The 21,862-nt window shown below is 37.7% G+C and overlaps 1 protein-coding gene across 4 annotated transcripts in view; it reads right to left on the bottom strand.

Moving 5' to 3' along the window:
- The window catches only part of ZFPM2 (zinc finger protein, FOG family member 2), a 310,759-nt gene that overhangs the window by 19,987 nt on the left and 268,910 nt on the right, over positions 1 to 21,862 (bottom strand). The window contains exon 1 of one of the 4 annotated variants that reach the window (XM_027891298.1): positions 3,291 to 3,328. The exons of the other annotated variants lie outside the window; for them this stretch is intronic. The gene's annotated coding sequence lies outside the window, so the exon portion shown is untranslated. Of the gene's footprint in view, positions 1 to 3,290; positions 3,329 to 21,862 lie in introns of those variants that run through there. 4 annotated transcript variants of the gene reach the window in all.

The following is a 21,862-nucleotide window of genomic DNA, read 5'->3' as shown; positions in this document are numbered from 1 at the left end:
AGGAAGAATTATACAGCAGGAGTTGTAGTGATAGGTTGTATTTGTAAAGGAAATCAACACAATAAATAAAAGGAGAATGAGGAAGTTATAGAATTATAAAACCAAAGTAAGAAATATTGGTTATGAGACCTGGTTCCTTGTTCAATACAGGGGCCACACTCCAGAAAAAGTTTTTGGATGTGTGAGAAACAAAAGCCACTTATTATAATGAACAGAAGCTGAAGCTTTTAGTTGAGTGCACTGTAATCCTGAGAAAACAGTTGCTATTATTGCAAGTTATCTTGGAACTTTCCTGGTGTTAATGTTCAGCTCACAGTCTGAAGTTCAGAAACTAGTTTACCTCAGCTATAACAATCATGGAAGCTAAGTAGCACTTCTTGATTCCACAAGACGTCTTGCTCCCACGTAAGCCATTAGAACGTTTTACACTGGCTGCAGCGGAAAGAAGACTGTGACAAATCAGTGTTTCTCTAACTAAACCAGCAACTAAGTAAAAGGCATTTAAAGTACATTTGCATGTTTAGTATGGTCTAAAATGTAAATGCCATAGAAGCTGCAATAAGCGTGTAATTCAGTCTTTTCTATTTAAAAAGTACTTCATTTAAAAAAAACAACCACCACACACACAAACCCCCATACCAACACCCCAGATTTCCTCCAAATTTGTTAAACCCCAGGTATTATAGTTCTGCCTTTTGAAGTAGAAGCTAGAAGTAAATTAACTGAAAACTCTAAAAAATCAAAAGCGTTGCCACCTTCCAAGCTATATACAGTGCCCAAGGTAAACATGTATTGTAAATCACTGCCAGTCTCCCAGTTAGTTTATCTAGTAAGATTCTGTTAACAGAAAGCAAAGAAAACAAAGACTGAGCTACTTCTGGTCATGATGAAACTGAAAAAAAAAAAAAAAAGATTATGAATGAGAAAATACTTAAGATTCTTGCTGTGCACACTAACATGGATTAGCAATTACGAAGGATTCTGTACTTGATGATTTCTTCCAAAACAGGCTTAATAAGAAATACCAGTTTACTGAGCATTATACAGGTGCATAGGAGCTGCTATTCTGCCTGCCTGGTCAGCATGATTTCTAAATGGCCAGGAAAGAAGTGACTGTATACCCAAAGGCAAGCTGTCAAAATTCAGTTTGCAGCTGATAAACTGATTACAAAGCTGCTTAAGACTTTGCTTGTAAACAAAAGCATTTATCAACTAATAATTTGCAATAAACTGATGTAACTCCCAGCTGAGCCCCAAACTGTAATTGTCTTTACCATCTGCCTATTAAAATACCATTCTTCATCACCAAGCAGGAGCAGAAGGGAGAGAATCTCCAACAACTACATAACTTGCATGCTTATAAATAATCTGTGAGCATTTCACACATTCATTATGACTGCCAGGTTTTGTATACTTCATTTTCTCTTTTTGAGAGGCAAAGAGGTGCTGTAAAGTGGCAGAAAAGAAATTAATAAATACCGCCTGGTGCAAGAAAAAATTATGTAAATTCATCATACTCTGCAGTTTCTTAATTTTTTTCTCTTTTTGCTACTCCATAGGAATATCATGATGGAAGCCCCCTCAAGCACAACTTTGCAGATTAAACTCTCAATTTCTTTTTCAACTTGTCAGTTTTCATTACCTTTCTTTCTTATGCATTCACATCTTACAGCTGCTTCAATGGGAAGCCAGTTAAAGCATACTGGCTCCCTAGAGGGAAGTCTGCCGGGGTCTGAGGCATTCTATAGGCTCCCTGGACCCTCTACAGGTCACCTTAAAGAGAATTTTGCCTATCTTGTTGAGAGGATGTGAAAATTAAGTGAATTTACATGCTTGTATTTTCTAGCTATTGACAGCCCAAGTCCTGAGAAAGGTGGCAGAGTTTAGACAAAGTTCAAAATTAACTAATTCAGATGCTCTAAAGCTGATACATCCCAAAGGAAGAATTACTTTGTCAAATGCCTAAAATATTCAAGTATGAGGGGGAGAAAACAGGAGAATTGATACTGTGCAGAGAATAGCAGCCCCTCAAGATGTGTCTGCATGAAAAATTGAATTTAACAGAGAGTCGCACTGTGATTTAGTGCAATGCACTCGACCACATATTTTTACAATCTGCACTCTCAGCCACCCACTGGTCTGAACGCAAGGCTGTGACCACAGACCGATGACGAGCTTACCTCTTCAAAAATATCTGCACAAAATGCACAGATGTCTTAAATGCAACTTGATTTCTCATTGACTTTCCAGATTCTGATTAGAATGATCTATTTAGCCAAAGTGAGGCTTTGCATGTGTATGAAAAACATTTTATGCCATCACTGGGAGGAAAATGGGCATCTAAAAGCAAAAGCGGAAGGTTCCTCCTGTTAATCGTATTGAAATCCAAGAAATTAAAGGATGATCCTGTCACTCATGTTCACAGCTGTTTCATTTCCTTCACTGATCTTCATCTACCTCATAGCACCTTTGTCTGGCTCTCTGTTACTACTAGTACTGCCTGTAGAACACCACCTCACTACCAAGAACTGCAAAAACAAATAAAACCCACAAGACAGATTAGGACCTATGGATTTTTATTGTTTAACATACATTCCAAACAAGATAATTATGGTTGTAAACTAACATAATTTTACAAGTATATAAATACATGTACTCATAAATATGCTGGCTGAACCAGGTCTCTGTACCTAAGTTTTTATCCACAATTCTGGCACAAGACGCAAAAGGGAGTGAAACAGAGGGAAAAGTGAACCGCATGCATGGGTACCGAAAACATGTGTGAAATTTTTTTTCCCACTTTTTGTAAAGAATTTTTGTTTTGTGATAAAAAACACCTTTCAAACCTCTGTAGTTTACACTCATCACATAAATTATTTAATCACAGAAGCATAGACTGGCTTGGGTTGGAAACAGCCTTAAAGTCCATCCAGTTCCAGCCTGCCTGCCATGGGCAGGGACACCTTCCACTAGATCCGGTTGCTCAAAGCCCCATCCAAGCCTGGCCTTGAACGTTTCCATGGACAAGGCATTCACAGCTTCTCTGGGCAACCTGCCTGTGCCTCACCACCCTCACAGTAAAGAGCTGCAAGCTTTAAGTAACTTGGTTGGATGAGACCCTTAGTGAGATAATGCTGAGCTAAGCTATAAAGTCAGAAGGGTCACAGTTTTAAAGACTCGTGTAACAATTACTTTACAAAAACCAGTAAAAAAGCCCCCAAACAAACAACAAAAAACCCTGGAAAATATCGGAGGACACTAAGCTGGAATTTAGGATTCCTTTTGGTTACCACAAGAAAGACAAAGTTATAAGAGTTTGCCCTTGAAATACTGCCTGTGACACCCAGGCCCTCAGGAATCCCCTCAGGGGCGGCCCCGCCCGCCCCGCAGCGCCCCCGGCGGCCGCGCGCGGCTCAGCGCGCCGAGCCGCCCCGCCGCCAGCAGATGGCGCCGCCGCGCCGCCGCCGGGCGCGCTGAGGGAGTGTGTGGGGGGGGCGCCGTTATTTATTTAATTTTACACAAGGCTGCACATCGCACCGCCGGGGCTGATAACGCCGCGAGCTGTCGGGAACTTTGATTAAATCCTCTCCGCGCGCCCCCATGCCGCTCTCCCGACAGCCCTCCCGTGCTTTTCCTGTCACGACAGAGCGAGGTGCTGTCGCTCCCCTGACGAAGATGTGTCCCCTCACGGAGGGGCGCCGGGCTACGCGCCCACCGACGGTACCGGAGGTGATATTTTAAATAAACTGCCGGACGGACGCGCAAAGCGAACAATATCGCTTACAATGCTGTGTGCTCACCCGGGCACCATCCTTTTTTGCTCCGGAAACGCGCAATGAGGCATTGCCCTGCGGCCCCCACCCCGCGCTGGGCTACCCCCGCCTCCCCACTTCCACCGAAACTTTGCGGACGGGCTGACATGGTTGCCTTTGAGTACACGCTGTGATGCTTGTTGCTGTCAACGCTGCTGGTGGATGCTGAAGCCCTCGGGAAGGTGAATTTTAGAGCGGAGCCAAACTATGACCCAGCAGTCTTGGGCTGCATTACCCCCTCCTCTGGCCTGGCACCCCAAATCTGCGGCCAGAGCACTGCTTGAGCCAGACGGTGAAGGTGGCACTGCCCATAAGATGTTCACTGAAATCGCCTGTGCTTACCTACAACCATGCGGGTGCTTATTTCTGCTTAAATCATTCCCCTGCAAAACTGGAGAGTGAAAAGATGCAGCCAGGGCTGGAAACTAGTCAACATCAGTCACTTCATAATATTTCTGTTGCTGAGCAAAAACAGCATTCCAGGGTGCGTGACTCCCATGGAAACACGTGGGACTCGTGATGTTAAAAGTTTGTGGAAACCTTTGAACGCTTATCTCTGTCTCATGAGGGTAATGAAGAAATTTGATGTCAAGCATGCAGTGATCCCCAAAGAACTATCTGACTTTTAGAGGAGCAGGGATTACACACCAAGGTGAAATTCTGCTAGCTTCATAGTGCTGGCATGAACCCCCGTGTCCTGGCTGGCCCCTTCTTAAAGCTGCACAAAATCTTAAAAGGAATGGTATGAGGCTACTCTAAGTAAAAGGGTCACAGAGATTAAAGAAAAGTTCTATTAAATGTTTGGGATGCCCCTGAGAATAGAAGATTTTTACAAAGCAGAATGAACTGGCAGCAATTACCTATCAAGCCTCCCAGTCTGCTTGGAAATCTACACTGCTGATAAGGCTGTTCTCATGATCACCCCCTCAGCCCCCTGCTGATGAACCCATCTCTGCACTTCTCTGACCAGTCCTATTGGACACTAAATATTATCTACTACCTCTCTTCCCTTTAAACCAGGACAAAGTATAATGAACAACTTGGAATCTCTCTGGGGTATGGAAATGGAATACAATCTGGCACTGTGGAAAAACACAGTTCATCATTGCCTAACCTATGTATGACTGAGACCAAAACACAGTCTATTTAACGCTGGCCAGTTTACAAGCAGTGAACCTCACAGTATACACAACCTGCTGGAGATGCTTCACTGTCTCATATCTTTTTGTTCTGCTAAAAGTTAGCACTCATATGGACAACCATCTGCATCTACAACTCAGAATCCCTAAAATGCTTCATTACTCTCTCCCTTAATGTGTGTCTTCTTGGTCCTGAGAAGATGATCCTGTACTATCCTATCTCAAAAAATGTGTCCTCATACTTCTTTATTAAGACACCGGAAAAATCAATGCTCTCTATGCCCTGGAAGTGGAAACAGGATTTAGTGCCTATCTTCATAATGGAAAATATTGCCCATGTGTAGAAGAGACAGTTTAGGCCTATTTCCCCAGTCCTGGGAAATACCGCTTGACATAACAATATAAAATGCCTTTCAGTGTAGCTTCTTATTCTGTGTTTAAGTCTTTTTAGCTAGGGGCTTCTCAATTGGTAACTTCCTCCTGTTTAATTCTCTTTTCTCATTTTCTCTCCCATCAGCTTTCAGCCTCGTAGTCCACTCCACATTCTCAGTTTTCATTAAATACAAACTGATAAAATATTAACTGATTATTGTTAATCTATATGCCAGTCAGGTAACACATACACTGTAGCACATGTATATATATGCAACTGTCTGACTTACTGGCCATTACAAGAATTCTCTCAAGACTTCAGTGTCTGCTAGGATGATATTCAACTAAACAGATAGTTATTTTTAAAGTTGAAGACTTTGTTTCACAGGTACACTGCAGCTAGTCTGAGTACATTACTTAATGGCACTACCAGAGATGTGCGAACTGTGCAGGAGATGCTGTGTCTTGCATCCTTCAGTTATCAGTTCAGGATAGTTCTACACAAATAATCTTTCTGAATCTGAATTAACATTTTATGTCACTGCTCATTTACGTGTGCATGGTATTATTAGCTGAATCAACTGCACAGACAGGTGAAAAGTGAATAATGGTGGAGAAACAGAAATAGCTGTAGTTGTAACATTTTTTTTTTTTAAAGCTTTATTTGGCTGCTTTTGACAGGTCATTCAAGACTATTCAGCTTCTTGACCTGAAGTCCCCTATGCATAATTGCATGCCTTTTAAATGTTACTCAGATATCTGATCTATATCTAATAGATACATCCATTTCTCTGGAAATGGAAATGTGCCAAGATAATATATTTGAGTCAGAATTTCAAGAAAAGAGCTGGCAGTAGCAGCAGTTCTAGCGTGAACAACTTATTGAGAAGTGTGTAAGTCATTGCAGAAGAAAAAGATTTAAAATGGACAAACAACCACCCTTTGGGGAAAGCAAACACAGCATTTTGAGGGGAAGACAAAAGAGACTAGAAAAGAGAAGTATGAAGGATTTACCAGGTAAGAATGAGAGGCTTAAATATACTATATGATGATAAAAGGATCAACTGAGGATTTAAGAGGGCATAGCTGGGCATATTTTAAGTGAGCTAAATTATCTTCTCAATAGACTCTTGCAGATGCTAGAAAGGTTTGAGGAGAACTTCAGGCAGCAGTCACTGTACAAAAATGAAGAAAGCTACTCCTGATCTTGCTCTGACTTCTGCTGTGCAGTCATTCACTTATCTGAGGGAATTTCAAATGGGCCTGCTGATGGGCACACGTGTACCGCAGAGCAGCTCTCTACCCTCCTGCTATGGGCGATGGCAAAGAGCCACTCAGAGAGGGCTCTCAAAGTACGCTTGTAAAAGTTAATTAATATAAGGAGTATGAAAGCTATTACCTGAAAAAAACCCACCAAGATACTTTCTTATTCTTTCATTATTAATTATTATTAATAATTAAATATCCTTGGTTTACATATTCAGGACACCTCCAGACAGGTTTCTGCCCCAAGGAGTTTGCTGTGGAAAGGTCAGATTTCAAGAACCTTTATTTATAATAACGAGTGCTTAATTTGCAAGTAGCCATCAACTATTTACATAAATAACACCGTTTTGTGTCAGTCTTATGTGTAGACTTTCTCCTCCAAACTGACAGGAGATGACAAAGAAAGAACAGGAGACAAATGACAGAAATGACGTGTGTAATGGCAATGAAAATGGATAACCAGCAATGTGTGGGGTAGATTAAGCAATATGCCTGCTAGTGGATGCAGATCCCATTAATTCCTTTGTGAGTGCATGTAGAGTCCTTAGCTATAGCACTTTTAATTTTTAATGGATTGATCTGTGCATCTGAAAGAGCAATGTCCAAGAAGAGGCTAGGGGTAGGGGATAATTCTTGAAGGCCAGCTGAAAGGTGTGAGTTTTGATGAGGGATTTGAAGGAGGAGTTGCAAATACTCTCATCCACACAGATTGTCTAGTTTTTCCCCAATGTAAATCACTATATTTCTTGCCCCAATTTTTTATCAAAATCGCTTCCAACTTATTTCAGTCTGTCACAATAATATTTTCATATGAGGAGTGTTGTAACCTAATTCCTTCATTTGAATAATACATTCATTTTTAATTACTGCAACTTGATCTCAGATTATTCAAATAACTGTTTCATTTTTTATGCTTACCCTGACCCCAGTGTATTTATAGGCTTTTATCCTTACCTGATACCAGTGTAATGTAATTATAGATTGTATTTTAATCATCTACTATATCCTAGTGAGTTTGTTTAAATCACTCCAATCCGGAGTCTTTTATTTCTATGCCTTTTAAAATTCTACAATGGCATTCTCATTGCATAAAAGCAATATTTTTGTAGTTTACTACAATGAATGAACATTTTGCATGCATTGCTGGCCATGTTTCTAATTTAAATTTTAAAAAGTCGCTATAGAGAACTCTATGTAAAATGAAATCCTGACTTGTAAACAGGCATGGGACAGCTCATCATTTTAAATCTTTGTTCATAGCTCCTATTTGCTCTCTAATATAACATTACAAGAAATGCAGCAGAAAATGAAATAAAAGCCTTTTTTCTCCTACCAAAAGTAAAAGTATACCTTGTACTAAGAATCGACAAAATATTTATCTTTTCTGCTCACAGACACCAAATGTTTGCAAGTTATTTTACCTGTGTTAGAAAGAATTCCACGATGTATCCAGAAGATAAATAGCTTGAGTGGGCCACTTTATTATTAGTCATGGCCACATTTTAATTTCCAGGGTTACCAATTCTCTTTGAGAAAGATTTTACTCTTGGAAGTTTTGCGTATTCTGAGATGGTTCATTTTTGCTTAATGATAATTTTAAAAGCCATAATTGTTATGGGCTTTTTTTCCCCACTCCTTAGCGCTGATTGAGGAGTTCTCCTTTCCTTATTTTTTGTGTTGCTTCAGATTTCAGATGTAGAATGGGGCCAGAACTCAGGTGAAGCTCCTCACATTTGCACATCTGGCTAAGCACCTGTATCTTTCTGGCTGTCAAATAGATTTCTACTGAGATAACTGCCACTGCTCCAGTCAAACTATGCCCTCTTCTTGAGCATTCTTTTTTTTCTGTGATGACATCTAGCAGCAAAAAGCAACAGACCTTAGAATATCCTTACAACATGCCCTCAGTTGCAGTGTATGCATTTTTCTACAGAATGATGTAGCCCAAAGATACTTCTGAATTAAACCTCCCGCCCAGCAGTGTGGTGCAACCAACAGTACTGTTCCTGATGTTGACTCGGTGTCTAAAGTAGATAGTATAGGTGGAAAAATAATCAAGAGAACAAAAAAAATTTACCTAAGCTATTATTAAATCTGGTGGGTTTTGGCCAAAGATGTTAGGGAAAGGGGACTGTATGAATGCTACTAAAATTCATGTCATTTGTGTTGTCCCTATCCCTTCTTTCTCAAATGTGTAACTAATTTTTAACTTCAAGTACCTTCAAGTTCCTTTCTGTTCTCCATATGTGTCCATCCCCTGATGTTTATGAAATATCACTTTCAAATCTGATCACTCCTAGTTTCTTAGGAAATAAGGGTCTAAAAGGCAGAGAAACATGATCCAGACTGATGTCTGTTGAAAGGACAGGTAAGAAATGAGAACTTAAAAATATAAGTAAAGTGTTATTTTTAACTCAAACTTCCTTTAACAGATTATCTCTTCTCAGTCACACTTAAGAACTGCCCAGCGTTCCATTTGTGACAAAGGAATTGTGACTACCTTGAATCTAAAGAACAGAAATAGACCCATAATAGTAAAAAAAAAAAAAACAAAAAAAAAAACCAACAAAAAAACCCCAAAAAAGTAAATAAGAACAGGAACTATGGGTTTATTGAATATACACTGAGTAAAATGAATTATTCTGCTTTTCCAAGATCCAGACAGAGGAGCATGTTTCCCTCTGGGATTTCTACTACCATTTGGTCTAATATTCATTTTGCCTGTAATAATACAAGCTTCATTAAAGGAGTAAAACAGCAATTGTCTCCTTGAGATCAAAGGACAATCTGTTAAATAAAAGCAGCCGGATCTCTAGAATGAAATAGTAGGAAAAGTTTGAACTAAATTTTATGGTGAATCAAAATGTAAATTGTAATTTCACAAGGAAGACACAGAGCACAAAATTAACTTTGTAAAGACATGGAAAGTGGATATGTTGATCTTAGAAATGTGTACAGATACTGAATACTTATCTATACAGTGGCATTTCTGACTATAACACTTCATGATGAAAAATGATGCTGGATTAAGAATCCTGGTCTTAAGAAATTGCTATTAAACAAGAAACATTGCTTATCAGATAAATTATCTGTCTGACCTAGCTTCTATTTAACTGATCTTATATTTGAAAAATATATTAATGGAGAAAAAAAAATCCATCTGTCACCAACAACCATTCTGCAAATCTTGGGACAAAATAATACCTTTTAAAAAATCTGTCAAATAATACCTAGTATTGTTTCCAAAGGTATATTTCACTGTTTAAGATTTGGTACTGGAAAAATGAAACAGGATCTCTTTTGCCTAGCTTCAGTATTGGTTACTCTGGTTGCTGCAATGAAATCAGTGCACCTACATTTAACTAAACGTAGAGCATTATAGAGCTTATCACAGAAGAAAATACTTAAGAGAAAAAGGCATGCTAAAAATCAAAGCTTTTCTGAAAAAAACCCAAGGATGCCTCTAACAAGACATGTGTTGGCCAAGCCAAGAGAGAATTAGGGATGCAAACTCCTCTCTACTGAGACATTCCCATAGGACGCTGGGCAGGCATGAAAGCAGGCAGAGCCATCCAGCAGAGTGGGCCAGCTGTGGGCAGTGGATGAGCCCTTCACGCACATAGTTGTTTTCTAACATCCTACTCAGATTCCTTTGAGAAAAACTGTGGCAAAAGTTGTAATGGGAACCTTTACTCTTGCAGGGTTTATTTCTTTCTGCAAAAGGCACAGGCTAGAGTCATGAAGTTCAATTTCAATCTGCCACTGCCAAAGTAACCCAATCTCTAACTTATTTCAATCCTCTTATTGAGCTGTGTCCTTATACTAATCAAGAAAAAAATTAATAGAAATTATTCTGAGGAAGAAAAACTCAAAAGAAATAAAATCCCCCCGAACATATCTTAATTCCAGTCTTCTGAAAGGCTTGTGTTCATAATAATTAGAAAAAAGGTTTTTGAACCATTTTTGCTCAATATTTTTTACACAATTTGCAAATGACATTTCTGAAATGCAATTGGCAGCCACAGATCATGAGTCTGGAGTACTAGCTTAAAAAGGATAGTAATGGTCACATTACCTGGTGCCTTTATGCACCTGCCAGGGAGTGAAAATGTGGGGGAACAATCTGCTAACCTCAATCAACACACCACATGGACTCCACGAGTGTAATTTATAGCTTAATGCATCCACAAAGCACTGTGAAGTGCAATGATGACTTTGAGTAAGAAAGGCTAAATCATAGTTATTATTGTCTCATGAAAAAAACTGGATTTGATTCTCCACTAGACCAGTCAATTAAATGTCTGGTATTGTCACACCATGATAAACCAATGTAAATAATGGATGGACATCTATAGGCAAGATTAAATGTTTTGATTTCAAATGGAAAATAATGACAAACTTCCACTTTACAAACACTGTGAAATCCACTTAGTTGGAGCCTTCTATAGCCTTCCTTCTGTATTTAAAATGAAAAACACAACCACAAAAAAGTAAAGAAAGATGAAAGAAATCAATGCTGATGCCTCCGCAGTAATTTGGTAAAAATATATGTCAGAGAAAAAGTCCCAAAATCTTATTCATCACCAATTAAAAAAATAAGTAAATATATTTAGCAAAAATAGTAGTTTAATGATTTCACATTCTAGGGTTTTTATTTATGCATCACAGTGGTTTCTTTCAGATGGAAAACATGTGAATATTAGATGCCTTTTTTGACACCCATGATTCTTATTTGCCTCTGGCACAATTAAGAGTGGAGACCTTGGTAATATAATCTTTTCACAACATACTAGTTTTGATTTAAACCAGCTAAAATATTTCTGCTGGCATTACAGTGTCTACTATTTTAAAATGAGCTATTTATTATGAAATATGTGACAGTTTTATACTGTGGTAAAAAACCAGGTACAGCCCGACATACCCTGTGACAACAGGAGTCTCCGTTAGGAGATGGGCAATTCAGCTTCCATAAGCCTTTGCCTAGTGTCCCATCCTTCTAATGATTCAGCTCCCCCTTCAGCAAATTTTTGCACTGTCTGTGATGCAGTAAGGTCTGTGTTGTCCAGCTACAATGTCATTCGAAAAAGAACAACCATTTACTAGGAAATACTCCAGAAACACTGAATTGTGGATAGCCAATAGAAATTAATGATTTGCTTCACAACTGTGTCTTGCTAGAGTGGAGTGAGTGATCCAAAAGCAATGGCCTTTATTTCCATTTTATCAAGACCTTAAATTACATAGTCCTCATCTCCCTATTTTGTAGTTAACACATCCCTTTACTTTAGAGAAACAGCATTTGTTCTAACCCATACCAATAGGTTCAGATGATTGGTACAGAATGCCACTCAAACATTCTTGGATAGGAATTTCATCCCTAATAATCAAACTTGATACACATACTGGTTCTTTGGCATGTCTATCATCATGGCCATCTGTTAGGTGGAATTGTGCCTGCTAAAAAGGAGATATGCCAGTTTTAATATGATATAGGTGCCATCAAAATGCAAGTGACGAAGGCAAGACTCTAGAATATGGCAGTAATCTGTCTTCTGCAGAAAGATGCTCTGGGTAGCAACCCAACTCCTAGGAATACTGCATTGGTATACATGATAATTGGGACCTTTGGTTGGCTTTTTTTATTTCTGCCCAGCCTCTCTGGGTGCCTCTCTTCACGCTGCAGTGTTAGTGTTTTGTGTTCTGTGCTTGCTGAAGGAAACACATCTTTTTCATTTACTATCACAGACAAATCACATTAAATAGTCTAATTTGAAGGTCAAATGACAGATGAAAATACCCTTTATACCTTTTAAAATTTGAAGTGATTCTGATATTTTTAAGAATAAACACTTCTAAGAATTAAACACAATCCTGCTTATTATCCTTATATGTCTTTGAAGGGTCCTCTTTACTAATGTTTCTGGTAAAAAACACAACTCAGAAGCACTCCTGCAGTCTGATATTCTTCATAGGAAAATGACTTTTCTTTATAGTCATTGTGCTACTGCATCATCTTTAGAAAGATAAAAAATACCCTGGTGGAACAGTGGGTGGTCTGTCTAGTTCAGACTCTTTCTCTGGAGTGGCAACAAACAATGTTATTGGGTAAAAATATGAGAACTTGGCCTCCTTCTGCAGTTCATTCCCCTAAGATTTCCCAAGCATGCACGTGGATTAGAAATGTTAGCCCGTACATCCTCTTAGTACCATTTACAGATCTGCTGTCCATGAATTTGTCCAATCTCTCTCTGAACCTGCTGATACTGTCTGCTTTCACAGGCTCCTGTGGCATCAAGTTCACAGAGTTAACTCGCTGCCGTGATAATCTGTTTTAAATTGTTCTTCTCCCCGTTTCCTGTAGCACTGCAGGATTTGAGGAATAACAGTTCTTCATTCACTTTATCCAACAGCTTCAAGATTTTGTAAGCCTGTATCAAATTTCCCCCTCAGCTTTCTCTTCACCAGATGGAGAAGTCTCAGATTTTTTTGTCTATTGTTATAAGATAGCTGCTCCCTTGATCACTTCAGTTGCCCTTCCTCAGCTGTGATCAGAGCTGCACACAGTACGCAAGATCTGGGGGCACTGAGCTTTCATATACGGCAAACTGACAGCCTCTGTCTTGTTCTAGAAACTGTACAGGCTTTTGTGATCTGTAGCAAAAGATCTTTAGATGTGTTTAAATTAGAAATCTAGTCTCATGCAACTGAATGGTTGGCTTTAGGACTCAGATAAAGCTGTATAGTGTCACTGAAATAGAGCTGTTTGGTACTTCTAGCTTTCACGGTATACAAAGGGGCATAGTTTGTCACACCTGAGATAATGTAGCTATGCATTAAGCCATATGATCATACTAATGGTGAAATGCCCCACAATAAGAGTGTACACATAATTTGTAATATTAGACAGTTATGATATATACAGTTTCAAACATACTAAGAACTTATCAGCTAACCATATACCCAATGCACATTTTCTGTACTTGAGAAGCTACTTGAAAATGCTCAGCAAATTTCTAGGTAGCCGTAAAGGATTTGATTTAATAATTAATTTTATTTAATACTATTTTGCTCACCAAAGTTTTCTCAACACAATTTCCATTTGAACAACCTGCTAGTCGCCTAGCAGAATTTCTGTGTGAATCGAAATAAATCTCTGAGAATGCTTTTGACTGCATGAAGTGTCAGCCCTTCTATAGCCCTGAACCTCTAGCCAACAGAGTCGTAAGAAACCTCTGGTCCTAATTTGTTTCTTAATCTGGTGCCAGGTCCTGCTGATACATCTGCTCATTCTTTTTCAGGCTCCCTAAAATAGGTGATCTCTTTCAACAGGTGAGCCCCTTTCAGCCAGTGTAGCAGCTGGGGCACATGCATGTGGATTCATGGCACCTGAAACATGCCACTCTCAATATCACAGATGATTGTTCTTCTCCCAGCTTGGCTTTCCAAGATGATACCATCGTGCCAGTGCTCAGAGGAGAAGGCCTGCTGTCTCTTCTGTTTTGCTTGGCTACAACTTTGGAGAAGGGAAGAATATATTACCAATAAAATTATGTTCTCTTTTAAGCGTGACACCATCCTTGGTAAAGTATTTGAGTTTCAAGGTTAATAGCTTATTACTAAACGCAAGTGTGGTGTATTAGATAAACTTGAAACAAGTACAGGTGTTTATATTAGACATTTTGGAGGCAAGTCTTTCAGCACCATTTTCACCAATGCTCTGGGTTGGTAATAACAGCGAGTTTCTGGCATAATCCCTTAAACTTGTTTTGTAGAAACAATCAATCAGAGTATAAAAATTGTATGATACATTTCCAATACGTGTCATCTGTGGCAAACACTACAAATGCTGAACATAGCTATTTACTCTTCCTTGTCATACCTGTAAAATTTCCATCTGTACATACTGCATCTAGTGTAAGAAAAATAGGATGAAGAATAGGACCTCCTTTTCTGGCTAAATTAGTCTATTTGAGACACTGAATTTGAAAGGGAAGACAGTATTGGTGCAAAAACCTACTTTTGCAAATAATCAAATTCTTAGGGAGAAAGGAAAAGATACATAATGTCTGTAGGCATGGGAAAAGCAACAAATTCATGTTGCCAAAAAGCAAACCAAAGAATTAGAAAATGAACTGTTTTACTGAAAAACATGCATATCACCGCTTACGAAGTTGTCTTTGTCAAACTAATCTATCATTATCCAAGGAATTATTGATGAAACTTTAGCTGTGATCTATGTAACCATAAGAAAGACTGACAGTTGCACAGCTTCAGGAAGAAAAATTACATCAAAAGGTCTTCTCTCACCGAGAGGTGTGAATATCATGACATCGAGTCAAAATGACTGTCCACTGGAACTAACACACCATAGAAATGAGTGTGATAGATAGCTGGGTAGATTGTCAGAGGCCAGAAGGAAAGGCACTGGTGTTCATAATGGTGATTTTCTGTGTTTACTGTATCCAAACTAAGTTCAGATTTTACCCTAAAAATCAAGTGACATCAGCATTAGGAGATATCTACTTTAAGTGTGAAAAATATATCAAGGTGAGCAGTAGAAGGTAGCAGGAAAAGAAGAATAAGAGGGATTTTCTTTTCTATTCTGATTCAGTTTGGCTTGCTGAATGCCATATTACAGGCTTTTAGAGGAAGACCCATCACTCAGAACTGATGAAAATCAAATTGGCAGAATAGACCCTAACTGCTCTTTTATTTTAAAAATGTATGTTTTATATAAAATGTCCATTAATTTTGTCCAACAAATAAAAATGTTAAATTGCACAATAAAAGATTTGACCGCTGCATTACATTGCAAGTCATAAATACAACTTCCATAACCTTCATTTTTTTTTTATAGGATGGGAGCCCTGTTTTTATTAGAGTTGGCATGAGGGTAAACTTGGAAAGTGTATTGGAAGAGTGTTGCCATGAATGAGTGTTTTAAGGTCACAAGTGTGAGATTAATTTTGAATATATTAAAATTCCATGTATGTGTATTTACATTTATATGTGTGTGCATATATTCTCCATTTATATATACACATGTATACACACATGCACACATAGTTCACGAGACAACAAAGGCAGAAAAAGAAATAAAAGTGATATTAACCTTTAACATAAAGGGTATAACCCTAAGCTACCAATCATTCTACTCTGAATTATATCAGCACAGAATAGAGCACAATAAGCTGCCAAGTGCATTAACTATGGATTTTAGATTGGAATTCAGAGAGGGGGAGAAAAGCAAGCTCATTGTGCTCACTCCATGATTTTAATTAATAAAAAGAATGAAAGAGATGACAAACTCAGTTTCCAAATAACAAGGACCATTCAATGTTTATTTCTGTGGCAGTGGCGAATCTCTATATTTATATAAACAGGTAATAATGTCTTTGTTTTTTGTTAGAGGTTTGCTACACAGTCTGAGTATCGGACTCATTTCAAACTTTAAAATACAATCTTGTTTCATATATTTGGCGCTAACTTGAAATTTCATGTTACTAGCTTTGTTTAAATATCAATTGTAAAAGTTGCAGTGTAACAAAATACATATAGCTAGAGCCAAGTCTTCATAGCAGCTCCCATTGTTTTGCATGAAAAATGCATTGACTATAGTATTACGAGAGTAAATGTGCTGTATGCTGAAAAATTCTGTCACTTTCTATTAGCTGTAAATTATCGACTAGTATAAACCCTAATTTCATTTGTCACATTCTGTTGCATTGCTGCTCTTCCTTGTTCCCATTCTGTCATTCTGGCAGGCCCACTCTGCCCCAGGTATCACGGCATCGCCATCTGCACCCGACATCTGTCTCTCTATTGATCACACGGGTTTAGCACTTGATCAAACAGAGCACGACAGAATACATCTCTTTTTGCAGTACTGCCAATGCCAACTGCTGCATGAAATCTATTACAAAAGCATTCTTTTACCTAGTTTCTAAAACTGCAAATAGGTTTCTCTTCTTTTAGAAGATTCTTAGGTTGGTTTTTTTTTTCTTTAACTTTCTGTCACTTATTGCAGAGAAAGGATAAAAGAATGGGCTCCCAAGAAATTAAGTATGCAAACTAAGAAATGAGGATATCTGAACTGAGATTATTTATTGAAAGAAATTATTACATTCATTCACATTTTATTATTAAACTTAAGTTTTAAATTTCCTGGAAAATTATGGTAAAAGGTAGACTAAACAAACACCTCAGAGATTCAAATGTGGTGTCTGGGAAACCTCAGCTGTCTGCAGTTTAGATGGTTGACTCTACCAAGTGACTTGAGGAGCTAAGAAAGGTACTAACAACTCATTGTTCAGTCAGTGAAACAAAAAAAAAAATAGTGCATCTGAGGACTGATCTGGCATGCTGACCTGCAGAATAGACAACAGGAAATTCTTGGCACCAGAGTATGTCTGAAATCACATTTCCTTCTGTAAATGAAATACCCATAATCAGGTGTCAGCACCAGGTGCCTCCATTCTTTGAGCAAGGAACTGTTTTCTGAGTGTGAGTAGTTAAATAAGCAGCACTGATGCTTTAAAATACTAAGTAGGCATGCACTACATTTTCCATAGGTATCCTGTTAGAGTGATATGGGAACATAGGATAGTCCAAGATGGTCACCTCAGAGGCTCTGATACAGCTACACGACTTATAGAAGCGGAACATTTGGTTTCTTTCACAGCATGAACTGCAAAAAAACCTGCAGTAGCAAACTCACACACTTCCTCTTGAGTACTTGAGTACTCTTCCTCAAAATGATCTGTGACCAATTCTGGCACCAAAGTGAAATAAAATTACTTTGAACTTCATCAACAAACATTCAACATTCAAATCACCAACACTGGCATAGGTGATATTATGAATTGCCTGTCTTGAGAGAGAGCTCTAGCCAGGTATTGTGCAGTTAACAAGCTGCAATGCAATTCTGCAACCTTGCAGAATAATTGGAAATTATTTTAAAGAAAAATGGTGAAATTCCAAAGATGTATCTACTTTTCAAGGCCTTAGATAAACTTATGACAAACAAGGTGTTCTCAGCACTTAATGATCTTAACTATGATATTCCCATTGATTTTATGAGAAGTTCTCTTATAAGTTCTCAAATAGGGAGAAGTACTACCAGCTGTAAGACTTGGGACATAAAATGCTAAGAACTTAAATTATAGACTAGCAGGAGTCACAAGGACAATATATCTGCTCCTCAGACACAGCACTGGGGATCAAGAGGACCTAGGTATTTTATGATAAAGTCTTCATGCTTTCCACAGGTGGATACTCTATTTCTGTCAATGATAATGTATTTTAAATTCGCTGGGTAAACCAAAAAGACTTGCACTTTCTGAAAACAAATGTTGACTTTCTATTTACAAACTATTCAATAATCCAGTATCCACATGGTGTTTTCCTTATTTATGCTACCTTGTCAAATTATGTCGAACAAAATTTGTTGTTACAAGCAATTGGATTAAATGCACCCCAATCAAAATCATGAACGTTAAAAGACTATTTTCCTTGTTTCAACTGACAGTATTAGTTACAACACAGGAATTAGACCAGGATCTAGCAATGTATTATTCATTAGATTTTTTTGTAGCCAAATACATTAGAGTATATAGTTATACCAACAAATTAATATTTTAGCTAATTGAAATTGTTCTTCCTATAAAGATTAAGCTCCTTCCCACCCTCCACACTTCAGTCATTAAAATAACACTTTTAATGCCTTGTCTAAATGATGTCTCACATTAATGCAAAGCTATATTAAAGCACTCAAATGACCAGTTCTTTTGTAATGCATTCTATATGATCAGACACTGGGTCAAATCTGGGCAGTGTGTATGAAGTGGTATCAAGTGGAAGCTAATTAAAATATATTCTCTATAGAACTTTACAGAAAAAAGAGAACAGTAATCATCAGAAGGTAGAGTCTGAAAATGGCATTTCTTAAAGGCTTGCAATGTGATTTATTCTATTTGCATGAGGCTACTTTTTGGAATAAAGGCTTAAGATGGCATGAATACTTCAATTACAAGGTACCTTATTTTATTCCTGACAATCTCAGTCATAACCTGTTTCTGGTTTGTCTCTTGTCTTACTGAAATCCATGAAATACAGTACATTAAATTTTTTCTACTTATTTTTTTTACCCAAGTTTCACAACATAAAAGTTGATTCTTCTTACAATAACTTAGCATTTTTTTTCCTCTATTGTACTTCCTCTGATTCAGGGGAAATAAATATGGCAAAGATTCTCATGATATCTCCACATTACCCAAGAGGAAAGACTTCCATGAGATGCTGCCATTTCGTGCTTAAATGTAGGTAGATGTGTAGGAAGCAGGGGGAGGGAAGTTATGGACAAGCTTGCAGAGTTAGCAAGGAGCAATTAGACTGCATTTGTTCAAGCTTTGGTCATTTTGTCAGATAAGGCATCAATCCCTGACTTATCTCTTTAAAAAAAAAAAATATGAATTTCAAGGATGTGGGTGTTAAGAAGATGGATGAAGCATTTTCTAGGGATAAGATGTGGATCTTTTGTCTGATCTCCCACAGTAATTCTTACAGAATAATAATAATAATAAAAAAAAAAACAGAATGAACTTTTTAGTCCCGTCCAGTGTGCTGAATTTACTCTCTCTATAAAATATAGTGATGTAAGCATAAATATTGATTTTTCTTTTTCCTCAGAAAGAAATCTTAATTATACTAACTTCATCTGTGTAATAATCTCTGCTTTCTCATAAATCTGGTTGTGACAGATCTCTCTGCTCACAGTTCATAACACGGTAATGGTAAATGTGCATTTTTTAGAAGTCCTGTGGGAGGCTTTCCCCCTCCCCCCCCTTAGTTCTCTTCTTAAATTTTTATTATTTGTATGATTATTTGGATGTGAGCTAAATTACAAATCTTCTAAAAATGGGGCTTCTCATTTGTGCTCACACTCCCGTGCTACAACTGTGGTGTTTCATGCAGATGATGCATCTGCACTGCAGTAAACCATCCTAACTGATGCAAACATACCCATGTTCCTTTTAATTTTTCAACAGTATGTTGTTGTTTTGTTGGGGGTTTGTTTGTTTATTTTGTTGTGGGTTTTTTTGGGGGGGTTGTTTGTTTTTGTTTGGTTTTTGTTTGTTTGTTATGATGGTTTAACTGCTGTAATTGAGAAAGTGGCATCCATGTTTTAGCGGGAGCACTGGCTGGCTGAGCAGCAACTGGAAGAGAGCAGAGCATCACCTTTCTGTCCCTACATCTACACCAGCTTCAGTGACTGCACTGTGGACTAATGTCAAGAATGGAAATACAGAACTTAGTGCTTCTGGATTTCCTTCTTTTGGAAAAAAAATTCCTGAAAAAATGCCATTTGTCTATATTAATAATGGAGAATAGATAAACGTAGTTGCTGTAGTTAGCAACTCCTGCCCTTTGCCTCACAACCCTCAAGGGTGATTCCTTCTCCCTTTCTCCTCAGCATCACCATCCAGACCCTTACATATTGGCATAATGTCCTTTGGTAGCAACCTTCCTGCATAATCCCATTCCTCGGGAATATTTGTGTACCTTCTTGAGACAACTTACTCCACTACTTTGGTCATGAATCATATCTTGGCCTTTGCTGGCTTAAAGAAGGGTTTTATTAGCTTAGATTAGAATCTGATCTTAACATCTGCGTGGAGAAAAATAAAATAAAATAAAATAAAATAAAATAAAATAAAATAAAATAAAATAAAATAAAATAAAATAGAAACAAAAGTGAAACAAAGCCACAAACCCACATTGTAGAAATTTGTCAATCCCCTTTAACAGATAAACAGCTCAGAGAATGTCTGCAGCAAGTATCTCTGATAACCCAGCAAACTACTCCCTTCTCTTAGGAATCTCAGGTGCCATTAGAGTATAAGGTTCAAATGTTGGGAATCAAGTGAAGATGCAAGAAGGAGTTTTATGCTATCTCTGCTTACAGCGCAATCATTTTTTATCATCTCCTGTGAGAATCCCACTCTGCTGTTAATATGCCAGTAAGTGATTCCTTCTCACCTGAGATCTAAGGGCATGGCAATAAGTACTTAAAATATAAGGGCAAATAACAGGAGAAGTGAGAACAGAGTAACAAAATAATGGAAGGGCATTTCCACTGGTTTTGATTTCTGAAGGAAAGGTTTTGGTTATCAAGCCTGGCATCCTGCCTGGTGTGTATCTTAGAATTTGCCCAGTAATTCTGGAAAGGGCCTGTGCTTCACAAGTTGTGGTCACATTTTTCTTTTCTGAAAGTAAGCAGACTCCATTAAAAGAAGCAAAGCAACAGACAATATGTCACAATTAAACTGTTCCAAGGACTAATTAATCTAAGTGTCTAAAAAGTGCATTTATTTCCAATTTGAGCTCTTTTTGCAGTCCAGCCTTCAGATACTGCTCTATCTTTAATGGTAGGTTAGAGATCCATTAGGAGAAGAGAAAGAGAAGATAGCAGTAGATAGAGGGATAAAAACTATGCTATTTGGAAAATGCTAATATAAACTGGTAATCTTTGAAATTCAGATAAAAGGCTAGATTTTTTTTTAATGTTTTCCAGTAAAAATATTTAAGAGTATTATTGTTTTCATTTCAAAATGATCCAATACAGCCCTCAGGAAGATCCTGTTTATATTGAAAGAACTTTAATCCCATAAGAAAACTTCAGATTAGTAGAGGCATCAGAGACAGACTTAGCCTGCCTCTCTATGGCCAAGCAACGGGTAGAAAATTTCAGATGGAGCCAGGATTGCAAAGATACTTTATTTCTTACACTTCTCTAAAGTATGTTAGTGAATGACACGTTGTTAGCTTTCATTTCCCCTGAACTTCCAAGTGAAAATAGAATTTTACAATAAATTATCTAAATTCATCAGTTATAACACCGAACACCTGTTATGGTTATACACACCATAACACCTGTTAAGTTAGTATGCAACAAGGTTCAAAATGTAGGTGACCTTGTGAGATTCTGAACATAAAGGAAAAATATAAAGGATCACTAATGCTAACCATATTTGCAGTAAATTTTTGTGAAAATACATGCTTATAATAATATGTATATAAACCCAGCAAGAATCACATAATTTCTATGCACATACCTTTGCTGTCATTCAGACAGTGCTGTAGTCCTTCCAAATATCAAAATTAACAAGAAGTGAAAGGAAAGGAGACTGTCAATAACAGCATACAATTTAAAACTGAAAACTATGCTATGGAAAATGCTGGGATTTGAGCTACTAATCTTCAGATTAACCCCTA

The sequence above is a fragment of the Empidonax traillii genome, unplaced genomic scaffold, assembly GCF_003031625.1.
Source record: "Empidonax traillii isolate 1590-97213 ecotype Southwest subspecies unplaced genomic scaffold, ASM303162v1 scaffold318:size782537, whole genome shotgun sequence".
NCBI classification, from domain to species: Eukaryota; Metazoa; Chordata; class Aves; order Passeriformes; family Tyrannidae; genus Empidonax; species Empidonax traillii.
This window is presented reverse-complemented; position numbering and strand designations above follow the sequence as displayed.